Source organism: Aplysia californica, unplaced genomic scaffold (assembly GCF_000002075.1).
Source record: "Aplysia californica isolate F4 #8 unplaced genomic scaffold, AplCal3.0 scaffold00296, whole genome shotgun sequence".
NCBI lineage: Eukaryota > Metazoa > Mollusca > Gastropoda > Aplysiida > Aplysiidae > Aplysia > Aplysia californica.
In genome coordinates, this window is record NW_004797566.1 from 217,437 (window position 1) to 231,085 (window position 13,649).

The window sequence follows — 13,649 nt, forward strand, 5'->3', positions numbered from 1 at the left end:
CATGAAACAGAATAATTAATTTAAATGACCCGTCTGGTCGCCAGAATTACATAACTTATTTCCTGCTGAGCGTATACTGAGATAATGAGGAACATTAACAATTTTCTCTATGTAGCCTATAAAGAGAAAAAAAAACTACACAAAAAAAACTGCAAAAAAAAAAAAATAGAAAACAAAATGTAAAGAAATCAAACGAAAGAAAGTATTATTCAACGAACAGAGCACGATACAGGTCAAATAGGAGATAATGTGGCTTGAAAACAAGTTAATACGTTATGAAAGATAACAATTTTCAATCGGGTTATACGTTATCTCATTACATGCCATGAATGATTATCACATGTTCAAAATTTAGTTCAACACATACCGCAAAAAAAGTAAATACATGAATAAAAGCTTTGAGGCTTGGCACAACACCAGTTAAAAAAATGTATTTTATCAACGAGCCCCGCAATCATTGTTTCATTGAATATTTTTTTAATTGATTTAACCCAATAATGGCTACATTGCATAAGAATCAAATTCGCCGAACCAAAAGGATTGTGCCTGATTGTATGATAAATTTCGTGACTATGTCTTCAAGCATAACCATATTACTCCACTGTTCCCGTCGATATTATGTAAAAGAACTGTGTTCATCTGCGTAAATCCGTAGTGATTTTTGTTTTTATGTTGGTATTTCTTCGTCCACGTCGACCATTTTGGATCTTAACCACTAACTGTTAAACCACAGGCGTTGGTCTGTCAGAGAATGACAGAATAAATTTGAGGCATCGTAGTGAGATCAGGCTCTCGTCAAAATAATGGAATTGAAGAAACTGGCATTTTTCTGTTTGTTTTGGCTATTTTTTTCGATTTTTTAAAAATGTTTCGACTAAACGTCTTAAAAATCCAGTAAAAACACATTTCATTTTGGATTTTACGGAAAAATGTTGATTTCAGGAACAAAAATGCAAAATTGAAGTTTCTAAGTACTCTCCATCTTCTGAAGTCGTCGACTACTAACAGCCATTTTCTCGCTTATTTTACCTCTGTACCCAGGCGACTCCCTCCTCCATCATTCGCACATATTATCTCCACTTTTATTCTCAATACAAGTGTATATTTTTCACCAAAAGCAAGACGATTGAACAAACATTCAAATGATAACAATAACTCCACATGCCCAAAAATTGACGAGCGCCTGATTACCACCGCATTGTGACACAAATTACCAGGTTTGATAGATAGCATTTATTGTAGTGCATTGGACAAGTTTTCAGGATGTCTGTTAGGTGCTTGTCGAGGTGACGGCTGATGTTCTAAAGTTTCTACCTCTGTTTGGGGATATTATGTTTTGGCGAGTATAATGTTTTATCGAAATCACCTTTGAACGAAGGTATCCCACTTGTGTTGAATGTGTTTGCGGGAATTGAATTTATGAACTGTTACTCCCACACATCTTCCAGACAAAGTAACCCATCATACCAGGCTTTGAAAGTAATTATTTATGAGTGTCACGTCTTTAAGCACCACGTTGAAGTGAGGCCATTGGAAGTTTTCTTCCTCGGCCTAATTCACACTGATGCTTCCCATAGACTCTTTAAACATGGAAATGTTTATAACAGTTACAGTATGAGTTTGAACTAAAACAGACTAAAATATACACATCAGCTCTTGACTCCAAAGCAGATCTCTTTTAGCTGTTTGCCATATCGGTACACAGAAATTTTGCGTTTTCGTATTAACTGTCCAAGTGACTTCATCTCGAGGATTTACACAACTGACTGTTGCTGTAAGTGAGGTTATACAAGGGTGGTACTTTTTATTTCCTGATCCGTATTAAATAATTGAAATCACAATAATACATTTATTTTTTGAGAACAAATACATTTTTTATTGTTACTGTATCTTCTTTTTCTAGTTCTTTTAAAGTTGTACAGTAGTTTGGTAGTGGCGTCGGTGGCCTAGTAAGTGGCTAGGCTGCCGGACCCATAATCGGGGGTTCGAGCGTCAGCTCGGTCCGACGTTGTGTCCTTGGGAAAGGCACTTTACACGAATTTCCCTTTTGGCTCAGTCCTTTAGGAGATAGATGTTAAACTCGAAAGTCCCACCTCTGAAATAATCTAGTAGTGTGGAAAAGGCCGTTAAACCTATACATTTTTTTCAATAGTTTGACGTTGCTTCTCGAACTGTACTTCTATAAAACACACTGCCTCTTGCTACTCAGTCTGCCTGTGTTATCTTTCATTCCAGGCAAGGTTCAAATGTCAAGTTTTCCGTTTCTGTTAAGACTCCCCCCTTTACTCATGCCTGAAACATTTGTTTCTCGAGTATTCATAGCTTGATATGCCCAAGGTAGCTCAATTGCAGTTGCATTACGTTCTGTTTGTGTTTCTATACCAATTTTCCTGTCTTTTTCATTTAATATTCATTCAGAGTGTACCTATCGGACTTTGGTGCCTCATGTGACTTTTCGCAGATGCGAGCACCGTAAACGTTTCCCGAAACGTACCTTGTTGCACAAAACGTGGGGCAACATTTGACCTTTTTGGTTGTCCAGAGGAGTTAACAAAGAATTCTGCTTAGTCCTGTTTCGTCAAATACAAGGGTAATGTCATTAGAGCAGGAAGATAAAGAAAGTGCTCATATATTACATAAAAACGACCCCCCCCCCATTATACTTGTACCGGGTAATTAAAAAAGAATGAAGTTAGTTTGAGAGGCAGTGCTTCCGTTCTCAAGCATCGTTATTGAATAAGTCAGTGACCATTTGAAAGATGAAATATTATTTCAACTTTGGAATGAAAAAAAAAGAACAAACTTTACGATGCATTGAGTCAGTTCTCAAGCATCGTTATGAAATGAGTCAGTGGCCATTGGTTAAAAAGGAGTAATCAAGCTTTTGAATAGCTGTCACAAGGGATAAAGTCGTCGCGTCGTTCTTCCTTAGAATAAAATATCGTTACAGGACAAACATATCTTGATATGTCCACACTGGCTCTTCACGTTACTGCAAGCAGATTGGCGCGACTTCATTTTTCAACAAGGTGGAACACAGCCCTATTGGCATCTTATGGTTCGAGCTCTTTATAACAACAAAAAAGGACCCAATTGCGATGGATTGGTCGAAAATGGTCCAAACACCTTGCTCACTGCGCTGGGCCTTCCAGATCCCCAAACTGAGCTTTTTTTCTTCTTGTGGCATGATATACAAAAGACCGCATTTATTTTGTTCCACCCTGTCTCTATCCGCTTTCTTGCATGACCTTAAACATCGAATAACAACCGCGATCAACTCAGGGGACACACGAATTAAAGACCGTGATTTGCTGAAACGTGTCTTGGATGAATACTCCTATCGCATTGATATTGCCCGTACTGCTGGTGGTTGTTACAGTGGGCACTTGTAATTTGTAAGACGGGAAAAGAGTTGATTGTGAGTACAGTATGTGTGACTCAGCTTGAGTTTTCTATTGCGCTTCCTTATTAAAATATGGCGTAATGAAATCAGTTTACTCTTTTTTAATCACCCTAAAGAACCAGAAACACATTAATACGCTGCCATAACGGTCGTTCGTGCACGCAATAAAGCTATGAAAGAGGCCAAAAACAAACAGAGGGAAATATAAAAGAGTAAGGTTAATCATATTTTAAAAAAGGTATAACTACTTTTTCTAAGCCTATTGAAGGATAAATCTAATTATTTTTTGTAGTTAAACTGTTTTAGGACACGTTTGAATATAATTTGGTATGCATGTTATGTATGTTTTTGTTTGTGTTATGCATGTGGTTGTGTGTACTTGTGTACGTGTGAGAGTGTATGTGCACTCACTCGCGCGCGCGTGTGTGTTTGTGTGTATTTGTGTGTATGGGTGTGTGTATATATGTGTGTGTGTATGTGCGTGTGCGTGCGTGCGTGCGTGTGTATGTGTGTGTGTGGGGGGGGGGGAGATTTTTGTGTTCTCAATCCCTTTTTTGGTTTGAGTGAGTTTTAACGACTACTAAATGGATGTTTGATTGGTTGTTTAAAAAAAAAATTTTTCTTTCGAAAATGGAGTACTACTTGTTTTGGTGACAGTTTAGACAAGTGAGGATAAGAGACAGCCGATGGCACGCTGAAATCTTAATGCAAATTAATGACGCAGTTAGATACGGTAAGCCAGAAGAGAAAGGGAGAAAGAAAGAGAGAGAGAGAGAGAGAGAGAGAGAGAGAGAGAGAGAGAGAGAGAGAGAAAGAGAGAGAGAGAGAGAGCAAACGAATTAGAGAAAGAGAGATAGAAAACAGAGAAGAAAGGAGGTGGTTACTAAATAAAAAACAGGCATAGAAAGAGAGGAAAGGAGATATAGACAATCAAACTGACGGACATTCTGTCTCTCCCTCTTATCCATGTCTGCCGGTGCATTTTATGGGTTTCACTCGCTTATCTTTTTTGACATTGCTATGTGAATTAGCACGAAAATATCTTGCCCTTGTCAACAATTTCCTCAGCAGTTTTTACATGACTGAAACTGGAAAACATACAATACGACTTCGGGTTATCGACCTTCGCTGTTTTTAAGTTTGTTTTTGATTTTTGTGTGTTTTGTTTTGATTTTTAGTCTTTTTTTTGTTGGGGGCGGGGTATATTTCTCGCACATTCGTACGTAACGACTGTAATTAAATTATGTCTCCTCCGAAAATATTATATTACAAAACTCGAATTATATAAGTGTTTTATGTCCGTTTTTGCTATCGTTTTTCCTCCAAATCTTTTGCTCATACGGACAAAATTGAATTAAGCCTGTTCTTGTGTTCACTATTTTCGCACAATCTTCTCGACGCCAGGAAAGATCGACTTTTGTTTTGTTATGGTGGAGGGTTTTTTTTGTTTGTCTGTATGTTCGTTTGGTTTTGTGATTGCTTTTATCTAAATCCTCCCTAACAGCGGATATAATATTAATATGTAATGATCTCCGTGAGAACGTTCGTCATTTCGTTTACCCATCTGTTGACTCCAACTTCCCGATGAATCATTGACGTCAGTGGGTGTTTTGATATAACTGAATTTCCAAAAACATCGCTCGGCGAACTTTGCACACTTTAGAATGGACAGATGTAGATGTAATTTGTTTCAGGCGTACAAAATCGTTTACGGAATAAATAAGTTGTGCTTTTATTTCATAATGGTCTTTTAACTCAGAGCAATGCGTCTGAAATCTTGATTTGCCCATGTTTAGATTAAACTTTTTGTGGTTATGAATGTAGATAACGACAGGGAAATAGTCTGGTTTTTAGTGTTAACGTCATGATGTTATAACTGGATTCTCGTTATTTCCGTTTAGATGGAATTCAGATTCCATTTGGATAACATTCACATCACATTTGATATAGTGATGACGTCATACGACTACCATTCCGTGGTCTGCAGCCAACTAACTTTTAGTTTGATACCTTGTTGATAATAATAGTGATAGTGATATTTATAATAGTAATAAGAAGAATAAAAACAATAAAATAAAAAGAAGGAAGGAAGGAAGGAATTAAGTAAGTAAGTAAGTAAGTAAGTAAGTAAGTAAGTAAGTAAGTAAGTAAGTAAGTAAGTAAGTAAGTAAGTAAGTAAGTAAGTAAGTAAGTAAGTAAGTAAGTAAGTAAGTAAGTAAGTAAGTAAGTAAGTAAGTAAGTAAGTAAGTAAGTAAGTAAGTAAGCAAGTAAGTAAGTTTATTCAGTGTTTAAGGTCATTGGCCCACATCACATCGCACAAAACATTCAAAAAAAAAGAAGAAAAAGATGAAGAAGAGGAAACAGAAGAAAAAAACGTAGAAGAAGGAGAGGAAGAAGAAGAAGAAGAAGAAGAAGAAGAAGAAGAAGAAGAAGAAGAAGAAGAAGAAGAAGAAGAAGAAGAAGAAGAAGAAGAAGAAGAAGAAGAAGAAGAAGAAGAAGAAGAAGAGGAAGAAGAAGAAGAAGAAGAAGAAGAAGAAGAAGAAGAAGAAGAAGAAGAAGAAGAAGAAGAAGAAGAAGAAGAAGAAGAAGAAGAAGAAGAAGAAGAAGAAGATTAACTGGAAACCCCCGAAATCCGGGTAAGCCTGCTTGTCCTTAAAAACGACCAATTATCGTTCATGTTCATCTATATTATGCGTGTGACTGTGAGTCTGTTTTCGAGTCCAAGCATACTAATAAACACCGAATAAGAATGAATCATTTCAGAGTCGGAAGTAAGTAAACACGCAGTTATTTAAACAAATAATCATGTTTCCCGAGAGTTATATTTGAAATAGGTGTGAAAAGGACACAGTCATGTCATTTTCCAGACGTTCTGTTGACATTAAGATTCGTGGGAATGTTATTACAGCAGATGTATATCAATTACCCCGGGACAGCTCTACCCAATCTAACACCTGGGTCCATGTAAATCCTGTGTAAGTTTTCCTTGTTCCTCTTCTCGGGGTTATTGTCATTATCACGAAGCCTGTGGTGGTTTTGATTAAATACCTGTGGTGTGGTAAAACCAATAGGCAGACATTCGAATCCCATTACCTTTGTGCCTTGCAACAGGTGGCAAAGACGCAAAAAGAGGGGTTTGGGGATAGGGGGGACGGGGGCTTGTTTAGTTATGTGGGAGTAAGGTGTGGGAGAGTGAGGAGGAGGAAGGTGTAGGTAGAAGGTGGGTATTTGCGGGATAGGGAGTGCAGTAGAGGTAGAGGTTAAAGAAAGAGATGACGATTTAAAGAGAGGGAAAGGGGTGGAAACGACGATGTAGGAGGAGGAAGGTGTTGTGGAAAAGTATTTGTGTGTGCGTGTGTGCGTGTGTGCGTATGTGCGTATGTGCGCGCGCGCGCGCGCGCGCGTGTGTGTGTGTGTGTGTGTGCAGAGAAAGTGGGGTGGGTGGAGGAGGGGGTCGGGAGGAAGATGTGAGGCAGGGTCAACTAGAGTGTAGAAGATGTGTTTGTGTGGGAGGGGGGTGGGTGTAAGAAGTATAGGGAGTCCACGTGAGGAAATGTGGAGTTACAGGAAAATATAAATAAACAGTTTTCCTCCCTCTTCTACAACTATCTCTCTCTCTCTCTCTCTCTCCCTCTCTCTCTCTCTCTCTCTCTGCTTTTCTCTGAGGCAGGTCGATGAGGGTCATTGTGACGCCACTGACAGAACGTAGCCAGGAGAGAGAGATAAAGAAAGAGAGAGAGAGAGAGAGAGAGAGAGAGAGGGGGGGGAGAGAGAGAATGAAAGAGAGAGACAGGCAGAGAGAGAGACAGAAAGAGAGAAAGGGATAGAGAAAGAGAGAGAGAGAGAGAGAGAGAAAGAAGAGAGAGAGAAAGAGAGAGAGGGACAGAGGGACAGAGAGCATGAACTAGAGAGACAGAGAGAGAAAGAGAAAGAAAGATAGAAAGATATATATATATATACAGAGAGAGAGATAGATAGATAGAGAGAGAGAGAGATAAAGAGAGAGAGAGAGAGATAAAGAGAGAGAGAGAGAGAGAGAGAGAGAGAGAGAGAGAGAGAGAGAGAGAGACTTCTGTGCACCCTTTACTCGAAGAAAGTGCAGTGAAAAAGCAAGATTGACTCAGAAACTATAATCAACCGCAGTGGTCTGGTCTGCAAATTTCACAATCCACTTCTCCAAATTAATACGATTGTTCCTGGAGGGTGCCACTGGTAGCTTCTACATCTTGACTTTCCCTATCTTGTCTCTGTCTTACATAATGACCTGTGTTGTGTCTTTGTGCTTCTCTTTACTCAAACTCAAACACATAAATGCTACGATTTGCCATTTATACATAGTACAATAGAAACGAAGCAGAGAAAAAAAAAGCCAGAGAAAATGTGGCAACAGAGAGAAAATCAGCTTTCACAAGGACTCAGCTTTCGATCTCTTGTTTTTAAAAAAATGCCTATTGAGTCTTTTTTTTAAATACAAAGACCTAATATTATTTATTCTGCTTTCTCAATTTAATCAAGGCGAAAGTGAATAGGCGTTCTATAGATTACAGATTTATTTGGACTTCATAGTAGAGATCCATGTCGAAGGTAATGTGTAAATTTAAAATGAAATGATTGGTAGGATGTTTACGCCATCAACACAATTTAGATTATTTAGGAGGTGGGCTTCCGACCCTGACTCCCAAGACCGATCTAGGCCGAGAGGGATAAAAGATATCACGAAAAAGCCTTATATATTCAATAAAAATTCTCCACTCACGAGAATCAAACACGAATCTCCCGTGTGCGATAACAAAGTACCCACTCGCTACACAACGAAAGTGTGGAAGAGCATGGATAGCTTAGTAATTAACAGCAAACGAAATTATATAACATTGGAAGGAGATAGATTGCATCATACCACAAATTAATAGGTTTAACAAAGGCACTCTACACAATGCTGACGTCATTTTCAAGATCACTGTATATGCAGTTTTTACAATTTTACTAGAAAGATAACAAAACAACCCAAACAGAATGTTACATGTATTACCAAGAAAACAAACCTTTTGTAAATGTCACAGGTCAATATTTTATTTTTTTAAATACAATTTCCTAAATAACATCCGTATTATCTTAAAGCAATTAATGCTATTTTCTTGGTAACAACATTCCGTTTGTTTGGCCCCCCTGTCTGTAACATTGTAAAAACTGCGTATACTGTACTTTCGGAAAGGACGGCAGAAAGTGGGTGAGCAGGTGTTTGGAAGGTCAGACTGTTTGGTCCTACTTTTCTTTCCGTACTTTGTTTCAGTTGGTTTGTCTTATTTAACCTTTGCACTAAATAAAATCAAATGATCGCCGTTGTTGTACGGGTTTGCAGCTGTTTACTCAAACAAACAAACAAACCACTCTTGGTCGACTCGACAGATCATCTTGGAATAGATGAGCTGGACAGCTGGACAACTGCATCGTAGAAAGAAAAACATTCTCATAGTCTAACATGATAATCTCATACTCATGATCTTGGGATGTAATAGAGACACACCCCGTCTTTGGCATTGAGATCTGGACGCTTTCTCCCCCACCCCTCCCCCTCTCTATCTCTCTCATGTATAATTATGTATTATATATATATATATATATATATATATATATATATATATATATAATGTAGATAGATAGATAGATAGATAGATAGATAGATAGATAGATAGATAGATAGATAGATAGATAGATAGATAGATAGATAGATAGATAGATAGATAGATAGATTATAATCTACATAAATTAGCATATTCATAATATTATTGGCAATATTATGGATGCTCGCATATTCTATAAACATCTCTCTTAGGGGGCTCTCGTGGCCAAGAGGTTAAGGTGTTGGCCTCTTATTCAAAAGGTCCCGGGTTCGAATCCGGGTAGCGACAGAAACATTTTCTTCTCCAAAATTGTCTCCTTTCAACTTCTTTCCTGCTCTCTAGCAATGTTCTGTTGTCTGCTTTCATCTCCTCTTTCTGCTCCCACCCCCTCACATTTTTTGCCCCCCTCCTCTGGGCTCCTGACTCTTTCTGCAGCCTTTCTACTGCTACTCCTTGGCTCCTCCTTACTGCTGTTTTTCTGCCACACCCCTGCTCTTCTGGTAGGAAAGATCTACACCTAGCCTTCTCGGACAAGGGCGAAAAATCTTGTAGGACCTGTGTGCAAGTTGCGCACGTTACAGATCCCTTGGTAATCTAAAATCGATGAGAGTAGGCTTCGGCCGCCACCCGTGCAAAATTCAAAATTTCCTACCAACTGAAAATATTGGGTGTGTCTCGCGCTCATATGACCATATGCAGTTGCGAGCGCCGTAAAACACTTTACAAAAAAAAGAAAAAAATTCTTACCATCAAAATTGTGTGATATTATCTTACTACTAGTCCTTTTATGTTTAGTATATTATTTTATTACCATAATTAAATTCGGGTAGACCTATATGTAAAATTTGCATTATTCATATTATTCATATATTTTATCAGATAACCATCATATATCTTGCTACAGGCGATAGTGAACAATGGGAAGCATAGATCCAACCTTCTGATTTCAAAATGCAAATGTCCAACGTATTAACGCACAGGGGACTAGCATACATGTCATTTAACAGCAACTAAAAGACCTGCTGTTTTGGATCTCTTTCCTTAGTTATACTATGTTGTATAATATCTATTCAATTTCTTTTAAAAAGCGAAATTTTTAAAAGGCAAACGACGTTGTGTATACAATGAACTATGATTGAGTATTCGTGTCTCTTGTTTGCATGGATGATTCGAAAAATTCCTCAACATTTCCTTTCGCCTGCTTCTGCTCCGACATTATACGTCCCCTACTTTCTTAAAGAGATGACAAATGGAATTTGTGCAGTATCGACGTCATGAAAGTACTCTTACCCTTATCAAAAAGAAAAATAATGGGAGCCTGATATCCTTATTATGAACTACAAACTGAAAGTGTAGTTCTGGCAGACTTTTTTTCCAGGGGTTAAGCAAACTTTGTTTAACTCTTTCTGTACCTATGACCGATGTAACATCTTTCTTCCTTATGCCATAAAACGATACGATAACTTAGAACCATTTTGGCTCTTTTCAGTTACTAACGCCATGGAATCAGAAACCAAATATTTTATCTGCTCTATCAAAATCGTAAGACCATTAGGAGTCGCTATCAAGATATTTAAAAGTTGGCATTTGGAAGGTTTTCACATCTAGCTGTTTTAGTATTACAAGGTTCCATCTGACGTTTTTTGTCGTTTTGAGTTATTCAGACCATTATTCCCGCAGACCAAATGTTCTATCTGGTCTATCAAAATCATAAGGTTGTTCGGAGTCGTTATCGAGATATCCAAAGAATTACTTTCGAAAAAGCGTGATATACACGCATTGCAAAATTCATTATTTTTTACGTTAAATTTCTCAAAACTATTTACTGGGCAGACAGAACTTTGTAATTTTAGGGTAGCGAATATATCATGGTCATAGCACTTTGCATAGAAAGAGTCAACAAGTTCTGCCGGGACAAAGTAAAGGACTTTACCATAAACCCTACTGGGGGTATCGTCGGTAACAAGATAACAACAACCCCACGGGAGTCTATGCCACTCCTCCAGGGAAGACGTATTTGTATTCACACTCTTTTTTTAGCAGAACTAGTCAAAGTTTATGTAAATCTACTTACTTTAGGTCAATGAAATGATTCCAAAAAGGAGGAAACAGTGAATACCCGAGAACAACACCGTTTTAACCTATTTTTTTCGGAGATCTGACCTACACTTTGGTGGTGTGCGGCCTGGATTAGGAAGATAATGGGGTTGTTTTGAAAATTAGGGTATGAATAAAGCTCTTAGTTCCATTTTTGTGTTTTTAGGCACCTCTCAATCTGGGATATGGGTTAAAAACTATTTTAAACAGTCCGAGTAAGTTAACATCACGATAATGTGTGACATTACAGCCACTTATGAAGTAGAAGGTCTTTTTTTAAGCTATTTTTTTTCTGTCTCCGGTAAACCAGGGTAAAACTCAAAACGATGGGAGTTCAAAATTACCAACTGGGTACTCGAAATATGGTCGTCTGCAATTTAATACACAGATGGAAGTCACTTATCTACATAATATAAATTAATTCATTTACTCTGGGTTATCTTTTATCCTCTTGACAGAGCCAGGCCCAATCATAGATCAATTGCCTATTGTGTCCCATTTAGAAGTAGCTGATAGCCTACGTTATTAGAATTACCGTTTGCTACATCAGAATTACATAGTTCTATTTGCTTAGTACCTAGTTTTGAAAATTTGACGCCAAAAACTTTGAGCTTCGCAACATGTCAAGCTTTGTGAGTGCAATTCTTTGAATATCTTAATAACGGCTCCGAATAAGCTTACGATTTTGATAGAACAATAAATGGAACATTTGTTTTCTAACCTCATGGTCTTAGAAATTCTAAACGGCAAAGGTGTCAGGTAGAACTTTGAAATTCTGGGGTAGCGACATGGAAACCGTATATCTACATAAAAAGAATTAATTAATCTGCCCTGTGTTATCTTTCATCTCCGTGGTAGAGCCAGGCCCTATAATAGATCAGTTGCTGATTACGATATCCTCTTAACATCTTCACTGCTTTCCAGACATACTGGCTTGTGTTTTCCAAAATTGTTTCTCTTCCTATAATCTGTTTGCCAGTGTGCAGGGAAGTACAAATTGATGTCATAACGACTGAGGAGTTCTGTGGGAAGACACGGTGTAACACGCCCAGAACACTACCGTACAGTAAAGACTACTGTAGTGGTTTTGGCATAAATTTTCATGCCATAATCACTACCACCATAGTTAATTTTGCACATGCTGTAAACACTACCATCATAGTGACTTTGACGTACGCTATGAACACTATTTCTTTGCTAAAAATACTACCGCTTACACCCCAGATTGACTACCCGCGCCAAAAACACTGTCGTCATTCTTCAATAAACACTACTGCGGTTGTTTTCGTTGTTTGGACATTATGCTCAAAAGACTATACCAGTATTTCTGAGACCAGTAACTTGTGCAGATCTTAATCCATACAACACACACAGACAAGGTGAAAAATAAGAAAAAACAATATTATGCTCGTTTTCTCCTTTAAAATGAGAAACGCAGGCTTACTTCCGCTGTTCTTTTCTTCTTGGAAACAAGATTTGATTTTACAGAGTCCAGGGTGGGGCACCTGAGGTCTATTTTTGCTATTACAAGGCTTAGAGCGCCCATTTTTGCTGTGAGACACCGTGTGTTATTGGGGATTTTAAATCAATAGTTCAGAAAGTAAATTGTGAATCTGTTGCTATGGAAACGGCGGCCGTATTGGATTTTGCATACCTTTTTCAATCCCATTTAATTCTCTTATTGATCAACTGATTCACTACTAATTTGGAATGCCAACAGTAAAAATGTAGCTCTTAAATTTGGCCTGTTGAATTGTTTAGAAATATGCTTTAGTTTTTATTCTATGACACTTGCAATTGGATTGTTGCAAAAAAAAAACCCTTTAAAAAAGGGAAAATTCATGCTTTGAAAGCCAATAAATCAAAAACTGCTCAATTAATCAAACATTCAACATGCCAAAATTTAGAACTAGGTGTTGTTGGTAGGATGTGAAAGTTACACTGAAATTGAACAAGAAACAGAGCAGAAAAATGGGATGATGTGTGAAAAAAAAGAATTGTGAGAAAACAGCCGATAAAGGTAAGAAAAGGCTGGAAAACATGTGCTTTCGCAGGAAAACCTGAAAAAAACCCCACAACCTTAGGGTGTAACAAGGCCTACATACGTTTCTGGATATTGCTAGGCAAATTTCCAAGTACTATAATATGTAATAACCCAAATTTGCACAGTTTGAGAACAAAACACCATTTCTAGGTGCCCCACCAGCCCTTAATCGGGATAGTGCTTCTGATCCCATGGAAAAAATGGTGAAATGGTATGAGTTTAACGCCCCTATCAACACTATTAGGTTATTTAAGAGGCGGGACCTCCTAGTTTGACATCCGTCTCCGATAGGACGGAGCCAAGTGGGAAGTTCGTTTTAAGTGCCTTTCCCAAAGACACAACGTCGGACCGAGCTGAGGCTCGAACCCTCGAACCCGCAATCTCACGATTACCAGTCCGGTAGCCTAACCACTAGGCTACCGACGCCACGATGCCATGGTATTAATGCCTCAAAATGGCCAAAAATGTGAAATAGAACTTTGTA